Consider the following 16,675-nt stretch of genomic DNA (forward strand, 5'->3'; position numbering starts at 1 on the left):
ACTGAATTCTGCATAATTGAAGGCTGAATTATCAATTTGTCAGGGGGGATATGTTCATTAAATGAAACTGTGAACGCTTAAACATGCAAATTAACCATGCGAGAAAATATCAATGCAAGCTCTATCAGTACAAGATGTTTTACTAAATAGCCAAAAATGGCACTGCCAGTCTCCTATCTCTGTATCCACACATAAATTTTTTTGTTTGTTTTTGTGCATTTCAATAGAGAGAAGTCAAAAGTTACATTCGAGTAAATAGGGTAAATTAAATTCTAAAATTCCCACTTTAGAATTTAAAAAACAACTAAGGAGTTTTGATTTTTGGTGATCTCCCGAGTTTAAACCTTGAAGGAGCTTTTGTTGTCTTGAAGCCAAACAGCAGCTAGTCAGTAATCGTTATGGGAAGTCAGGGTACCACAGTTGTTGAGATTTCAAGGCCACGTTCACTTCCCTCCCTTGTCTCTTGTGCTTGGAGATTTGGGTGCTACTACAGCCTCCACAAAGAGACAGTGGGAGGAGCTGATTGGTCCGTAGGCTTAGAATGTTTACTCTTATTTGTTTTCAGTGCTCCTCCATGGCATTCATTTTCTGTTTGTATTTGTGTTCATGCTGCACAATTACTCCTGACCTGCTTTGTTTCTCTGCCCAAAGAGAAGTCAATTTTAGTTCAGCTCTGTGTGTTTAGCTTGCTGGGTAATATGTGCATATGTATTGCATTACCCATGTATGCATTTTTCTTTTTTTAAAATGTGGATTAGGGAAAATTGTAGCATGGAAAGCTGCATATATTAAATCAATAGCTTTTTGAATCACATGTAATATAATTTAAATATACTCACTTTGAGGTTGCCAAAACTGACATTGTCTGAGCCTGTTTAATTTACATCTTCGATTTAGTCAAGAAGCGGAACCTGCCAGATCAGAATAGTGTATTCTGTGCACCCAACAGGGTGGAAGACATTATTTTGTTTGTGTTAGTTCAAACAGCTGGTCATTAATGCAGTCCCCATTTCTAGAGCGAAGTGCTGCTGGACATGAATGCCCGCCTGATTAATGCTGCCCCTCCGAGGGTCCTTCACCCAGCAGTCATGCTCGCAGCAGAATAATGTAGCATGATGTGATTGCACTCTAACAGGATAGTATGTCATTGTGTCACCAAGCAATTGAGGTTATTATGGGGCAGGGCAGACAGACGGGACAGTGGGGTTACTAGACCGTAGCATTTTTAGAAATACAGGCCTGACCTACTTAGAGTTATTCTCTCTGGCTGGCAGCTGCATGGTACATAAAGTCTCCTGATAGGCTGAGGCTGTTGCTAGGGGGAATTAGCATGAATTTTTCCACACACAGACTCAGTGGCTGAATGATAAAAGCTGACTGGAATTAAAGAGATTTGGTTTAGTATTATACAGATTTATGTGCCTCCTTTTCTTTCTCAAGTGCAGAGAAAGAGTGCAAAACACAGATTTTGTTTCCATTTGTTCTTTGACCTTCTTGTTCTCTCCCCCTCCCCTCAAGATGCATGAGGGGAGGAGGGCAGGGCAGTTATGAAATTTTGGTTAATCTCTCACTGTTGGGGTCACTGAAACGATGTCACAAATTGCAAGATATTTAAGCTTAAAAACTGTTGGGAATGACTAACAGAAGGTTAGATTATTTTTCCTCTTCTGTGCACTAAGCTGTTTTGAAGTTGGGCGTGCATCTTTCATGCACTGTATATTTAAACTCTCTTTCCCTTTTGGGCTTGAACAAAACATTTATATAAATTATTTTCTATCCAAACAGATTGAAGCTTGCAATCTCTGTCTTGTTTAAAACAAGGTGGTCAGGATTCCAGATTTAGATAGGAAAAATATATATATACCATTTTTGTTATTACAAAATATTATTTTCTGGGGTATTGTGGGTTTGGCTCTCTTTTCAAAAACCAGCCTGATGTGGATGCTTATGGATGAAACTGAACTGCTCCTACCCTACCCTGTTGGCTTCACAATGTATAGGAAAACATAGGTTTTTCTCCAGAAGAAAATCTGCCTGCAGAATGTATCTGGAGGTTGTTTTCCTTGTTGCTGACATATGCACTGCATGTAGACAACTCACATAATCAATTTTATAAGATGACCCATTTTTTTCCTTCTCGTGGATCTCCAAGTGTCTGTGGCTTTTAATAGATCTTTTCTAGAGGAGGAGTCTTGATAGATCTTTTTAAGGTAATCTGAAAAGCCATCAGGAGAAAAATTAAAGCAACACATATTTAAGAATACTTTAATTTTTCTTGTTCTTAATTATATGCTAACTGTGCTTAAACTGCAATTTCTTTCTGTTACCTTTTACTGCTGAAAGTAGTGATTATCCTTGCCTTTTAGATTTGAAATTAATTTTTGTGAGAACACCCTGGGCTATCACAAGTAAAAAAGAAACTGGGCTACATAAAGGAGAAGAATAATAGAGATTCTTGTAAACTTGTCACATTAGTTTTTTTTTTTTTTTTGCCCACGTGAAAAAGGCAAGAGAAAATTTAGGTGTAGATTTTTCTTTTCATTTACATTTTTAAAAATATTTGGAACTATTTAGATACATAATGCTTTAAAACAGTGATTCCTACTTATAGCAGAGACTACAGTCAAAACAAAACAAATCCTCTAATGGTATCAGAGCCAAGAAATCTATCAATCATATATACATTTTTTAAATCCAGGAGTGTTTACATTTCAGCATATAAATCTTATCAAGCTAAAATAGAGTATATTTTCTGATGTTGTAATTGATAGATCATACCCTCACTGGCTTTGAGAGTCCCCAAACATTTATTGTAAAGGTTTCCAACTACACTAGCAATCTTTCATAATTGAATAAAATGTCAATTTATATTTGTTGAATAAAAGATTATCTGGGGTACTTCTCCTTCCAAAATGAAGCAATTTCTTTGTTGTTTTAATAAGTGAACATTTTTTGGTTTTCTTTTGCAGTATTTATTTTGCTTAGGTCAATGGACAATTATTTAAATATTTAAATGCAAATATATAGAAATAAAATGTCACTTTAAAATCACTTAAGAAAGGAAAAATGTCAACATACTTTTATTAACATTCTTTAATAAACATATGGCTAATTTGTATGTAAAGCACAGCCTGTTTCCAGGTACCCAGTCCAATCAAATGTTTATTGTTTGATTAAAAATAAATTGATCACATTATAATAGTTCAATATAAGTCTTATTTGGCTGTTTAGGTTGCTAAGAATTTCCCATTGTTTTTATCCATTACCAGGGAGGTAAGTATTCAATAAGTCAAAAACAAAAACAAAGCAAGCATATTTTAAAATGTCATTTACGCTGACTTAGCTAAGCTTAAGCTTATACTTAAGCTTGAATCCTAGATATTCACTTAGACAGTGTATGTCATAGTATTCATTTCATCCTTTGCCATTCATTAAAACACCAAAGGAGCGATCATCCTCACTGATTGCATCAATCATTTATTTATTAGGTATTTATTTTCTGCTCACACATGAGGCTAACTTCTCCAGTTATAAGGTTCAACATAGACCAATGAGGTTTTGGTGGGATTGGTGGGTAAACAAAAAAGGGAATATAAGCAGTTGATTGTGGTGGGCCACGAAGCGCAGGTGAATCTTGTGTTGGATAGTTTCCCTGACTGTATTCTGTCTGACACCTAATGTTACTTAGTCCTTACAACTTCGGGGAAGAACTGGCGCCCTTACTATCAGATGCTTGGAGATGATCAGCTCTCCTGATGTCACAGAGAAGCTACATCTCTTCCAAACTGTCTCAACACTTTTATAATATTAAAGATCTATCAGTAAGTCAGAATGTGCCTTTTGTGAAGTCATAAAAGCATAATGTAAACCAGTGATTTTTGACATCACTGTTAAAATGGGTAATAGTATCTCAACCATAATACCTGAAGCACCCAAACTGTATACTGCCGGAGACCTTATCTGATTCCCTCAGCCTGATGCCTCCTGGGCTTCCTTTCTACCAGGCTCCTGTCTTATTAGACCAGCCATCACCTGGTGGTATTCTTTAGTCTGTTTCCCCACTAGTCTCTAACCCATTCTTCATCTATGTGCCAGGGGCACAGAAGATGTTTCACAGACATTAGTTGATTAACAAATGAATGAATGAGTGAATTGATGAGTATCCAGAAAACAGATGTTAAGAGGAATAATGAAGTCTTCTATCTGTGGATGTATCAATGGCATAGGGCAGGGATCAACAAAGTTTTTCTATAAAGGGCCAGATAGTAAATACTTCAGGCTTTGTGGACTGTATGGTTTCTATAGCAACTACTGAACTTGGCTGGTGTAGCTAAAAAGCAGCCGTAGACAATAGTAAATGAGTGAGTATGGCTGTGTTCCAATCAAACTTTGTTTACAAAAAGAGGCAAGGGGTTGGATTTGCCTGTGGGTTATAGACCCCAAGTTATAATCATTACCTTTGATATTTTAAGGATGTGATTTACACCTATAGGTTTACTGAAGATCAGTGTATTAAAAAAGGAGGAAGATTTCAAACAATTCAATAAAAATTAAGAAAAAGTGTTGGATAAATATTAATTATTTGCGATGAGAACTCAGTGCTAATCAACCAAATTTTCTTTTCTCATTGATGACACGGAACAATTTATTTTAAAACTCAAAGAGGAAAGCAAGGATTGTTACTCTTTCTTAAAATATAATGGTATTTTATTGCTCAATATGTAAAAAGGAAGAATGGAAAATTTTTACCTTCAAAATTATTTTTTTTAGTGTTGGTTGCCCAGGGGCAAAGAGGAAGTCCAGCCTCTTTGTTTGAAGAGCTGGAAAAAATTTAAAACGTGTGAAATGGTAACTCTGGAAGCACGGCCACTGTGCATCATGTTATCTTTTGCATATTCTTTTAATCAACGTAAATACTGTGCTATTTCAACAAACTAGGTCAGATCTTTCCTTTGTCCTATCTCTCCAGTCCCTTCTCTGTTAGTAATTAATCTGCAACTGTAGAGGTTCTGGACGAACCCTTTTCCTCCTTTCTCTTGCTCTACTTGAGGCCTTTCCTTGCCTTTCTCCTTTGTTGTAGGGCAGCTGGTGTTGGCCTTATATGTTGGTGGATGGTTTTGGAGGCAGTAAACCAGGACGGATCATGCTCTAAAAACCACAGGCCTGGGAATTAGGCAACCTTGTGTGTACATCTCACTCCTGTATCCACCAGCTGTGGGACTGGAGATACTTCAGTGAACTTCCCTAAGCTTGAACTTCCTCATTCATAAACTAAGGGTGATGATAATACTTACCATGCAGAGGCTTTGGGAGGGTGAGATGAGATTATGAACATAAAGCCCTCCTAGAACTTTCTAAATGTGCAGCAGAATTTCACTGCTGGTGCTGTGACTCCTACTACCGCTCTTGTTTTTATAACTGGGAGTTGTCCTGCTATCAAGAAAGTGTGCATTAGGCTTTGACATCCTGATGGCATCCTTAAGGGTAATTCTCCTTAATGAGAGCCTTCATCAAGAGCATTTATTTTGGGGAGTCGGATATCAGAAGTCTTGAAGCCAAGAGCAGAGCAGACACAGGAACTTAGAATAAGTCTGGAGGTATCCAGTATATTTCAAGGAATTTGTGTTCTTGCTGTTTCACCTCTAATTTTGTTGTTGTTGTTGTTGGCTTGCTGTGTTTTAGCGTATTCTCTTTTAGGATTGTCCTAGAGACACCGTTTGTTTCTTGTCTGTTTTTAGAGTAAGACCAAAGACAGATAGAGCAAAAAGGACTGCCCCTCTACCCTAAGGCTGTGATTTCCTTATTTTAAAACTGTGCTCAAGGCTGATCTTCTCCAGAAAATTTGTCCTGATTAGGTGGCTTGGGAGCAACACATGCTCACAAACATTCATCAGTCTTCAGCTGACTTTGTGTGCAATGATTTTTTAAAGCACATTTATTCATCATCACCTGACTAACTTTTCTATCACTTCCAGGCCTCTTATGTTCCCCTTGAAGTTTTTATGGCCCCAAAATGTGGCCGAGGTTGTCCTCTTATGTAAGCGCCCATGAGCTCACAAAGCAAAGTACTTATTTTTGGTTTTTACCTCCCTGATCACTTCCATTAGACTGCAGATACCAAAGGGCTTACCTTAATATGATATTCCCAGGAATTAGAAGAGCCATAGGCACATTCTAAGTGCTCAGTAGATATTTGTATAGAAAATAACTGTCAGAGCCTTGTTCATTCTGCATATTCTAATAATTTATATTAAATAAGTCACTTGGAATATTGCTGAACTATTAGTAGTAACTACTACTACTAAATTGATGGTGAAATTCATGAGTTAATCTATCCCAGTAATTGTAGATATTACTTAAAAATAAAGGGTTCTATCCACACAGTTTTGGAATTAGTAGATGAGAAAATGCGTATGCTATTGTGACTCCTTCTGAGATTGGACCCAACTAATTATACATTTTTGTTTAGACAGCATGCAGCATAGAGATGAAGAAGAGAAACCAATTTTTTGTGAAAAGCAGGAAGAATAAGAATTATTCCAAAGCAAGGATAATCATTCTTCTTTTGTAGGGATTTCATAAAACATGTATCTTATTCTGTGAGTGAGACATGTTCTCAGTTCTAACAAACCATTGAGAAACTTATTAAATGAAAAGTGTTCAGGAATCATCAATTGAACGTGATATTTGATATTTTAGCTTGCCTTTATATTTTTCTTAATAAAAAAATCCTTTAGTTCTCTAACAGAAATGTTAGAAAAATGTTACTTTGATGCTTTTAAGGACCCTTTCCTAACCCACAAGGCTAAAGTATATTAATAACAGAGAGGTGTAAGGCAGGAGGGGTGGGGGTGTAATTGAACGTGTCTGGTCTTCCTGTGGTTTTTTCCTTGCGGCTGCTAGTGGCTACAAATGGCCATGTACCCCAGGGGAAGTGAATGCAACAGCATGGGAGTGAGAGCGTTTTTGTGTTCTCTGCCAATTATTAGGTGTGACTGAATATTTTGAAAGAAGCCAGTACATAAAAATGGACATTTGGCTAGTGCCTGATAGAAGTGATTCTTTTTCCGCCTGTTTTCTTTTCAAATGTGTTTGATATTCTGACTTTAGACTCTGCCTACCCCTCTTGTTATCAGAGGTAGACATCAGTCTTACAAAGAACACTCGATAGATATGGGGAGGATGACACTGGGTTTACAATGTTTTTTCCTTCTCTAGCTACCATAGGTCTGTGTTTTCCCTTGTTCTGTTATAGGGAAGCCTTTGCTTCATCTTGTTTTGTTCCAGGACTGTAGTAATCAAAGTCTATACCAAAAAGGCTTTGGATTTAGGCTTTTAGTTGTAAGAATGAGGAATGCCAATATTGTTTCCCAAGCATGACCACTGATACTTTTAATTTTATGGTATTTTCAGAATAAAAGGCATAACAGAATTTGTAATTTTTATAATTTTAAGGAAATTTCTTTATACTCCTTTATTGGAAAACATCTTCTATAGAATGTTGCATTTCATACTTTTAACAGAAAACACAATAGTAGCAGGAGCAGTGTTTGGTGATCATTAATCTTCACTAGGATTTGAGAACTCTTAAAGAATTATGGAAGGCCTGGGAATTTTTTGGCAACACATATAAATATAAAAAGAGAGAGTCTTCTAGCAAAATATTAATCACTTACAGCCAATTCAAATGATGGCCAGCAAACAGAATTTGAACATTGCATCCCTCCTTTTGATCAATTCTCCATGTTGCTAATTGTTAGAAATCAGGAGTAGAGGGCTTGTCTTCATTCTGGAGTCCTGTTTAGAGTTTTGAGGAATCACTTTAGCATAAAGGATGGTACTGTATTGTCAGGAATTTGTATTTCCAGGATTCTCTTTAGAACCAATGTGCCAGTTTTTGCCATCTTAGTCACATGTACAGGTAGCAAGGTAAACATGGATTATGGTCTATATGTTTGTACGGCTGCTTTTTGGGGGATCAGTTTTTGATAACTAGAAGGATGACATGACGTATGATATACTCAGTCCTTAAAGGAGCATTTAGTTTAATTTTCTTTAGACCTATCCACCAAACTATAAGATCCATGGGGACAAGTTTGTCAATTTGGCTCATCATTATGCGATGCCTGGCCCAGCAAAAATGCCATATACACGTCTGTTGAATGAATTGGAAGTAAGTGGGAGTAGTGTTAAGATATTTGAAACTGAAATTTTCCATATAAACCAGTAGCTTTCTGTTCAAAATGTAAAAATAAAAATGTCTATCCATACAATATAATTTTATGAATTTCTCACTTTTATTTGTGTGAAATAAAATTTTCTGAAGAGAAGTGTAATTTTAACCATGCTATTGCTTTTTATAATGCTTAGTGTTGTAGGATGGTTGCTTATAGATAAACACTATTATGGTAGTGATTACTTGAGATTTAACATTTTTCTTCTTTATAAAATCATTCAGTATTATTTGATTAATTTTTAGAAGTATCCATAAAGAGAACAGGTGGCACCGTTTTTTTCCCTCTGAGTAGAAGACTAACTTAGAAAGGTTATTATGATATAATCATTTGTCTAGCAGGAATTAGAATAAGTATCTTAGAATGGAAGGGACCTTAGAAATAATCTAATCCTCCCACTGCCAGTCATTTTGCAGATAAGGAGATTGGGTCATGGAGCGGTTAAGAGATTTGCCCAAGGTCACACAGCTAGTTTTCATCAGAGCTAGAACTATAGCTCACTTTTTTTCTTGATTCCAGTGTTCTGCCCCGCTATATCTTAGGCCTCATTTCTGTAGTTCAGAAGTGGTCTACATTTCTTATATTTTAGAAGTTATTTGAGCTTGTTCATCACCTAAGAAATGTATCACTGAGAGCTCGCATAGGGAAAATACGAGGAAATACTAATGCCATGCCATAGAAATATATATACAGTAGCCTCCAGTACCATATTTTAGTGTGGTAAAATTCAACATACTGCATCAGAAAGTTCATGGACTGCAAACTAGAATTGTGGATTACCAACCTGGCTCTGCTGCTAACTAGCTGTTTGAGCTTAGCTGGGTCATTTGTCTCTCTAGACAGTGAGAGAATAGCACTTTGATAGTTGCTTGAGGTTGCCTCTAGTTCTGTTCCTCCAACAGTCTATCATTGCCCAGAAAAAGTGATCCTGTATTTTTGAAGCTGTGCCCAAAATATCTCTTTATTCAATCATGGTCTGTGAACTAGCGTGAATGAACAGAAGTCTGTTTCCAGGTGGACTAAAGACATGACAGTTGAAATTATATTGTAAGAAACTGTTGCCCTGCTATTGTTTCCCATATTCAAGGAAAAAGGGAAAAAAAAGTACTAGATGGTATGCTGTCCAGAATAGTAGCCACTAGCCTCATATGGCTATGGAGTACTTGAAATGTGGCTAGTACAAATTAAGATGTGCTGTAAGAAAATACGGTCTGGATTTTGAAAACGTAAAATGAAAAGAGAATGGTAAAATATGTATTTCATTGATTTTAATGCTTGTGACAAGGTAAATGATAATATTTTGGATGTGTTGGGTTAAAATGATAATATTTTGGTTGTGTTGGGTTAAAATGAAAATATTTTGGATGTGTTGGGTTAAAATATGTTATTAATTTTTCATTTTACTTTTTAACAAAGTAGCTCCTAGACAATTTAAAATTAAATATGTAGCTCACATGATATTTCTATCGGACAGCTTACATCTATACTACAGCTTGACTCCTTTTTAATTTGGAGAATAACTCTTTGTGTCTTAGAAGCCTTGTGAATACCATGGTGTGTTGAGAACACTGAGAATGTGCTGGAGAATATGGGAATGACAGGTGACTATGAAGTCATTGAGAGGAGTAAGAGTCTCATGGTTGAGGTAGGGGTTTCCTTCTGGAAGCTGCTAGCTATGCTCCCACATTTATATTTTAATGTTAATAAGCTTACTTGGAATGCTTACAAGTAACCCAGAGATGGGTACAGTCAGCTACCAATTCACAATCAATCAACAGATTGAAATCAATTTCCAAGGTCCCTCTAATCTCTACAGTGCCAAATGTCTTGCCTTTTAAAGGATTTTTCCTTTTCTAATGCAGTTCATGGCTTAAAGTAGATTTAGTCCGAAGTTCTTACAATGCCCAAAGACACAATTACCCACAGGATTCATGATGTTTGGAAAATTACAGAATTTGGGGTAGAATAGATGGAATAGACACCCTAAAGGTTCATAAAGGAGTTATTATAACTTTGCCAGTAACACAAAACATTTGAGCAATAATGATTGTAAACTTGTGGGATAACCACCATCATCATAACAAGCTATAGGGCTCTTTGAAAATAGCATTGAATTTAAGTCTTGAAAGAATGAATAGAGCACTGAACTGATTATGTTGTTTAGTGTGTGTCAATATTGCCTTAAACTAAGAAAGTGTAACTGTTTATTGAACATAGTAATATTTAGACTTATATATCTTAGAGGTTTTCTCTATATGGCTGAAAGCTAGCTCCAGCCTTAGAGTTGAAACGGACATTTTTAGCGATGGAAAAATAGAGATTCAAACATAGTAAGTGATTCAGTGGTGCCATACCAGGGGCCCACATCTGTTGTTTTCAAGTCAAATACTGTTTCCATGTTACTGTGGAAATACACTTCCATAAATCTACTGTTATTTTTTAAACGTTAACTTTAAAAAGCACTAAATCCCAAGATTACAAGATCACATCACTAAAGCACAAGTCTATCAGCTTTATAAATTTTCTTGATGACTTGTTTCTTAAATTACAGAATAAAATGCAGCAAGACCTATTCAGAACCCCCAACCCTCTATGAAAGCTACTTATTTATAAACAAATTAAGTAGGAAAATAAATAAATTTTAAAAACAGAGTATTGAGAAACAAATACTCTTTAAACACTAATGGAACATCTTGTTTGCTGGCTAGAAGAAAGGAACACTTCTGTTGAATAACTAATAGTGACTCTGGAGGTCAGGACCTCCTGAAACTAAAACAAGTATCAAAGGAAAAGGAAAGAAGGATTTGCTTTACCTAATGACTAAGTAGGCTCCTAGGGACTGACACCTCTGCAAGAAAACAACTATGAAATCTGGATATAATACAAAAAGCAGCCACTTGACAACACTATAGCAGAAACACAAGTAGGCAGAGTCTATTAGAGGAGTATCTTCTTGGAGGAGGGGAATCAGATAGAGATATTGCTTTTTGTCAGGACTTTTCCTCTTTAGACATGGCATGCAGGATAACAGAGTGCTGCTGAAGGAATCTACAGTCCTTCAAGAAAGGGGACCAGAAAACTGAATCCGGGGAAACCTCAGCCACCAGAGAGGAAAAGAGTTACACGTGGGATTCCCATATTCTGTCTCCAACATAGGTAGCTTACCCATGATTCACATATACATGAAACAGATTCAAAGCCTCCAGTTAAAGATAAAATATCTGAATTGGGACCAGAGTTGTCATCCAGAAATCAGAATTTGCAGTTCTGAGGTGAAACAAGATAATTTTGTGGTAAATTTAAAGGGAAGAACACTCATAGGAGAAAACTAACAATCCAGAGTCTCTACATCTCAATATTAATAACATCTAGGATCCAATCCACAATTACATGATACACAAATCATTAGGACAATGGTGTATATCCTCATGAGGAAAGAACATTAAGTGATGTCAACACCAAGATGGCTCAGGTATTGGAAGTAACAGACAAGATTTAAGACAGCTATTACGACCATACTCTATGCAGTAAATACACTGTGCTTATAGTGAATGAAGAGATAGAAATCTCTGCCAAAAAATAGAAAAGATAAAGAACCAATGGGCTGGGCACTGTGGCTCACCCCTGTAATCCCAGTACTTTGGGAGGCCAAGGCGGGTGGATCATGAGGTCAGGAGATTGAGACCATCCTGGCCAATATGGTGAAACCCTGCCTCTACTAAAATAGCAAAACTTAGTTGGGCATGGTGGTGCTTGCCTGTAGTCCCAGCTACTTTGGGAGGCTGAGGCAGGGGATTCACTCAAACCTGGGAGGTGGAGATTGCAGTGAGCCGAGATTGCACCACTGCATTCCAGCCTGGCAATAGAGTGAGACTCTGTCAAAATAATAATAATAATAATAATAATAATAATAATAATAATGACAATTCTAGACCTAAAAAATGCAATATATGAAAAAGATTTAACTTGATGGACTAACAGCCAATAGAGTTTACAAAAGCAAGAGTAAATGAACTTTAATCAATAGTAATTATTCAATATAGAGAATAGAGAGAAAAAACAGATTGAAATAAAAATGAACTGCGCTTCAGAGATCTGTTACAGCAGGGGTCCCCAACCCCTGGGCAATGGTTCAGTACCAGTCTGTATTAGGAACTGGGTCACACGGCAGGAGGTGAGCAGCAGATGAGCAAGCATTACCGCCTGAGCTCCACCTCCTGTCAGATCAGCAGTGGCATTAGAGTCTCATAGGAGCACGAACTGTATTGTGAACTGTACATGCGAAGGATCTAGTTTGCACATTCCTTATGAGAATCTAATGCCTGATGATCTGAGGTGGAAAAGTTTCATCCTGAAACCATCCCCGACAACCCTCCTGTTCTGTGGAAAAATTGTTTTCCATGAAACCAGTTCCTTGTGCCAAAAAGTTGGGGACTGCTGTGTTAGAGAATATTAAGTGGTTTAATTTATTACATGTACTTGTAGTCTGAGAAATAGAAGAGTGAAACGATGAAACAGAAAAAAGTATTTAAAGAAATAATAGCCAATATTTTCCCAAATTTGATAAAAAACATAAATATACAGGTTCAAGTTGACACAGGATACCAAGCAGAATAAACAGAAAGGCCACACAAAAACACAGCATAGTCAAAGCAGTAAAAGTCAAAGATAAAGCAAAAATCTTATAAGCATTGAAAGAATAATAATGTGATTAGCACCTGGCTTTTCCTCAGAGACACTGGAGACAGAAAAGTATGGAACATTTTTATAGTGCTGAAAAAAACCCTGTCAACCAAAGTGTCTATATCCAGCAACAATATCCTTAAAAGTAAGTATTTTCTAGACTATCACTGTGCAATACAATTGGACAATAATGGAAATATCTGTGTCTGTGGCTATCTAGTAGAGTAGCCACCAGCCACATCTAGCTATTGAACACTTGAAATGTGGCTAGTGGTTTTGAGAAACTAAATTTTTATTTAACATAATTCAACTTAAATAGCCACATGTGGCTAGTGGCTACCATATTAGAACTCTAGAATACATAAACTTGAAACACTAAGATAATAATGAGACGATTCTCAGTAGCCAAAGAACATAAAGTTATTGCCATTAGGACTGTCACAATAACAACTAATATTTAACATGGTAAGTTTCATATGATTTATCCATAATCGTTATTCAGCTATTCTCCTTACTGGAATGGTAAACTAGGTAAATTAGTATTGACTAAAGATAGTGTTATAAAATTAAGATAGCTTTTGAATAAGAATATTTAAGAAATATCTTGATTGAACAGCTAATATAAATAGTTCAAAAGAATATCATTAAATCTTTATATATTTTTATATTTAAATATATATGTTTACTGTAACACTTGCAAAGAAATACATTTAAGCAATGTGATGTCTCTCAAGTAGAAAGGGGAAGGCCTCCTTTGCCCTATCTCTGCTCCCTACTCCAGAGGTGATCCCCGTGAACAGTTTGGTGTGTATCTTTCCAGACTCGTTTCCATGCAGATCTGTATACATGCACATCTGTGTGCTCCTACTTATTTGGAAGCTTTACATTTTTTTTTTATTTCCGTAGGTTATTGGGGAACAGGTGGTATTTGGTTACATGAGTAAGTTTTTCAGTGGTGACTTGTGAGATTTTGGTGCACCCATCACCCTAGCAGTACACACTGCACCCAATTTGTAGTCTTTTATCCCTCACCCCCTTCCCACCCTTTCCCCCTGAGTCCCCAAAGTCCATTGTGTCATTCTTAGGCCTTTGCATCCTCATAGCTTAGCTCCCACTTATGAGTGAGAACATAACGACTTTGGTTTTTCATTCCTGAGTTACTTCACTTAAAATAATAGTCTCCAGTCTCATCCAGGTTGCTACAAATACCATTAATTCATTTCTTTTTATGGCTTAGTATTCCATCATATATATATATACACACATATATATAGTTATATAGTTATATATATAGTTATATATAGTTATATATATAGTTATATATAGTCATACATATATACACACATCATATATATAGTCATATATATACACACACATATGTGTATATATAGATGCCGCAGTTTCTTTATCCACTCATTTATTAATGGGCATTTGGGTTGGTTCCACATTTTTGCAATTGTGAATTCTGCTGCTATAAACGTGCAAGTATCTTTTTTGTATAATGACTTATTCTCCTCTGGGTAGACACCCAGTAGTGGGATTGCTGGATCAAATGGTAGTTCTACTTTTAGTTCTTTAAGGAATCTCCACACTGTTTTCCATAGTGGTTGTATTAGTTTACATTCTCACCAGCAGTGTAGAAGTGTTCCCTGTTCACCGCACCCACAGCCACATCTATTGTTTTTTGGTTTTTTGATTATGGCCATTCTTGAAGGAGTAGGGTGGTATCGCATTGTGGTTTTGATTTGCATTTCCCTGATTATTAGTGATGTTGAGAATTTTTTCATACGCTTGTTGGCCATTTGTATATCTTCTTTTGATAATTGTCTATTCATGTCCTTAGCCCATATTTTGTTGGAATTGTTTTTTTTCTTGCTAATTGTTTGAGTTCATTGTAGATTCTGGATATTAGGACTTTGTCAGATGTATAGATTAAAAAACATTTTTAATTGACATAATTTTATATATTTGTGGGGTACTGTGTGACATTTCAATACATGTATATAATGTGTAATGATCAAATCACAGTAATTAGCATATCTATCACCTCAAACCTTTATTGTTTATGTTAGTAACTTTCCAAATCTTTTAGCTGTTTGAAAAAATACAATAAATTATTGTTTACTATAGTTACCTAAAGTTCTGTAGAACACTAGGACTTATTCTTTCTATCTAGCTGCAATTTTATAGACATTAACTAATCTCTTCCTGCTCCTCTCTATCTCTTCCCAGCCTCTAGTAAACACTGTTCTACTGTCTACATATATGAGATCAACTTTTTTAACTTCAACATATGAACAAGAACATGCAGTATTTATCTTTCTCTGACTTATTTCACTTAACACAATGTCCCAGGCTCATCCACGTTGCCATGAATGACAGGATTTCACTTTTCATATATAGCTAAATAGTATTCCATTTTGTATAAATTCCACATATTCTTTATCCATTCTTCTGTTGATGGACACTTAGTTTGATCTCATAACTTGGCTATTGTGAATAGTGCTGCAATAAACATGAGAGTGCTGATATCTCTTCAACATACTGAATTCTTTTCCTTTGGATATATACACAGTAGCAAGATTCCTGAATCATATGGTAATTCTATTTTTAGCTTTTTGAGGAAAATCCCCATAATGTTTTCCTTAATGGCTGTAGTAATTTATATTCTCTCCAACACAGCATGAGAGTTTCCTTTTTCCCACATCCTTGCCAGCCTTTGTTATTTTTTGTCTTTTTAATAATAACCCTTTTAACTGAGGTGAGATATCTCATTGTGGTTTTGATTTGCATTTTCCTGATGTCATTTTTTTAATATACTTGTGGCCATTTGGAAATCTTCTCTGGAGAAATGTCTGTACAGATCTTCTGCCCATTTTAAAGTTGGATTATTTGTTTTTTTAGCTCTTGTGTTGTTTCAGTACCTTGTATATTCTGGATATTAACCTATTGTCAGATGTATAGTTTGCAAATGTTTTCTCCCATTCTGTAGGTTGTCTCTATACTCTGTTATTTGTTTCCTTTGCTGTGAAGAAACTTTTTACTTTGGTGTAATCCCACTTGCCTATTTTTGCTTTTATTGTCATTACTTTTGAGGCCTTAACTATAAAATATTTGCTCAGACCAATGTCTTGAAGCATTTCCCCTGTTTTCTTCTAACAGTTTCATAGTTTTAGGTCTTATATTGAAGTCTTTGATTTTGTGTTGATTTTTGTACATAGGGAGAGATAGGGGTCTAGTTTTATTCTGTTTATGGATATCCAGTTTTCCTAGAACCATTTATTGAAGAGGGTGTTCTTTCCTCAATTTATATTCTTGGCCCCTTTATTGAAAATCAGTTGTCTGTAAATACATGGATTTCTGGCCCCCTTATTCTGTTCCACTGTTCCATGTGTGTGTTTTTATGTAAGTACATGCTGTTTTGGTTACTAAAGCTTTGTAGTATATTTTGAAGTCAGGTAGTATGAAGCCTCCAGTTTTGTTCTTTTTGCTCAAGATTGCTTTGGCTATTTAGGGTCTTTTGTGGTTCCATATGAATTTTAGGATTTTTTTTTCTATTTCTGTGAAGAATGTCATTGGTATTTTAATAGGGATTTCATTGAATCTATAGGTCACTTTAGGTAGTATATTCGATTTAATAATATTCTTCCAATCCATGAATCTGGGATATCTTTCCATTTATTTGTGATAAGTTTCTTTCATCAGCATTTTATGGTTTTCATTGTAGAGGTCTCTCATATTGTTGGTTATATTTATTC

This window comes from Pan paniscus, chromosome 5 (assembly GCF_029289425.2).
Source record: "Pan paniscus chromosome 5, NHGRI_mPanPan1-v2.0_pri, whole genome shotgun sequence".
NCBI classification, from domain to species: Eukaryota; Metazoa; Chordata; class Mammalia; order Primates; family Hominidae; genus Pan; species Pan paniscus.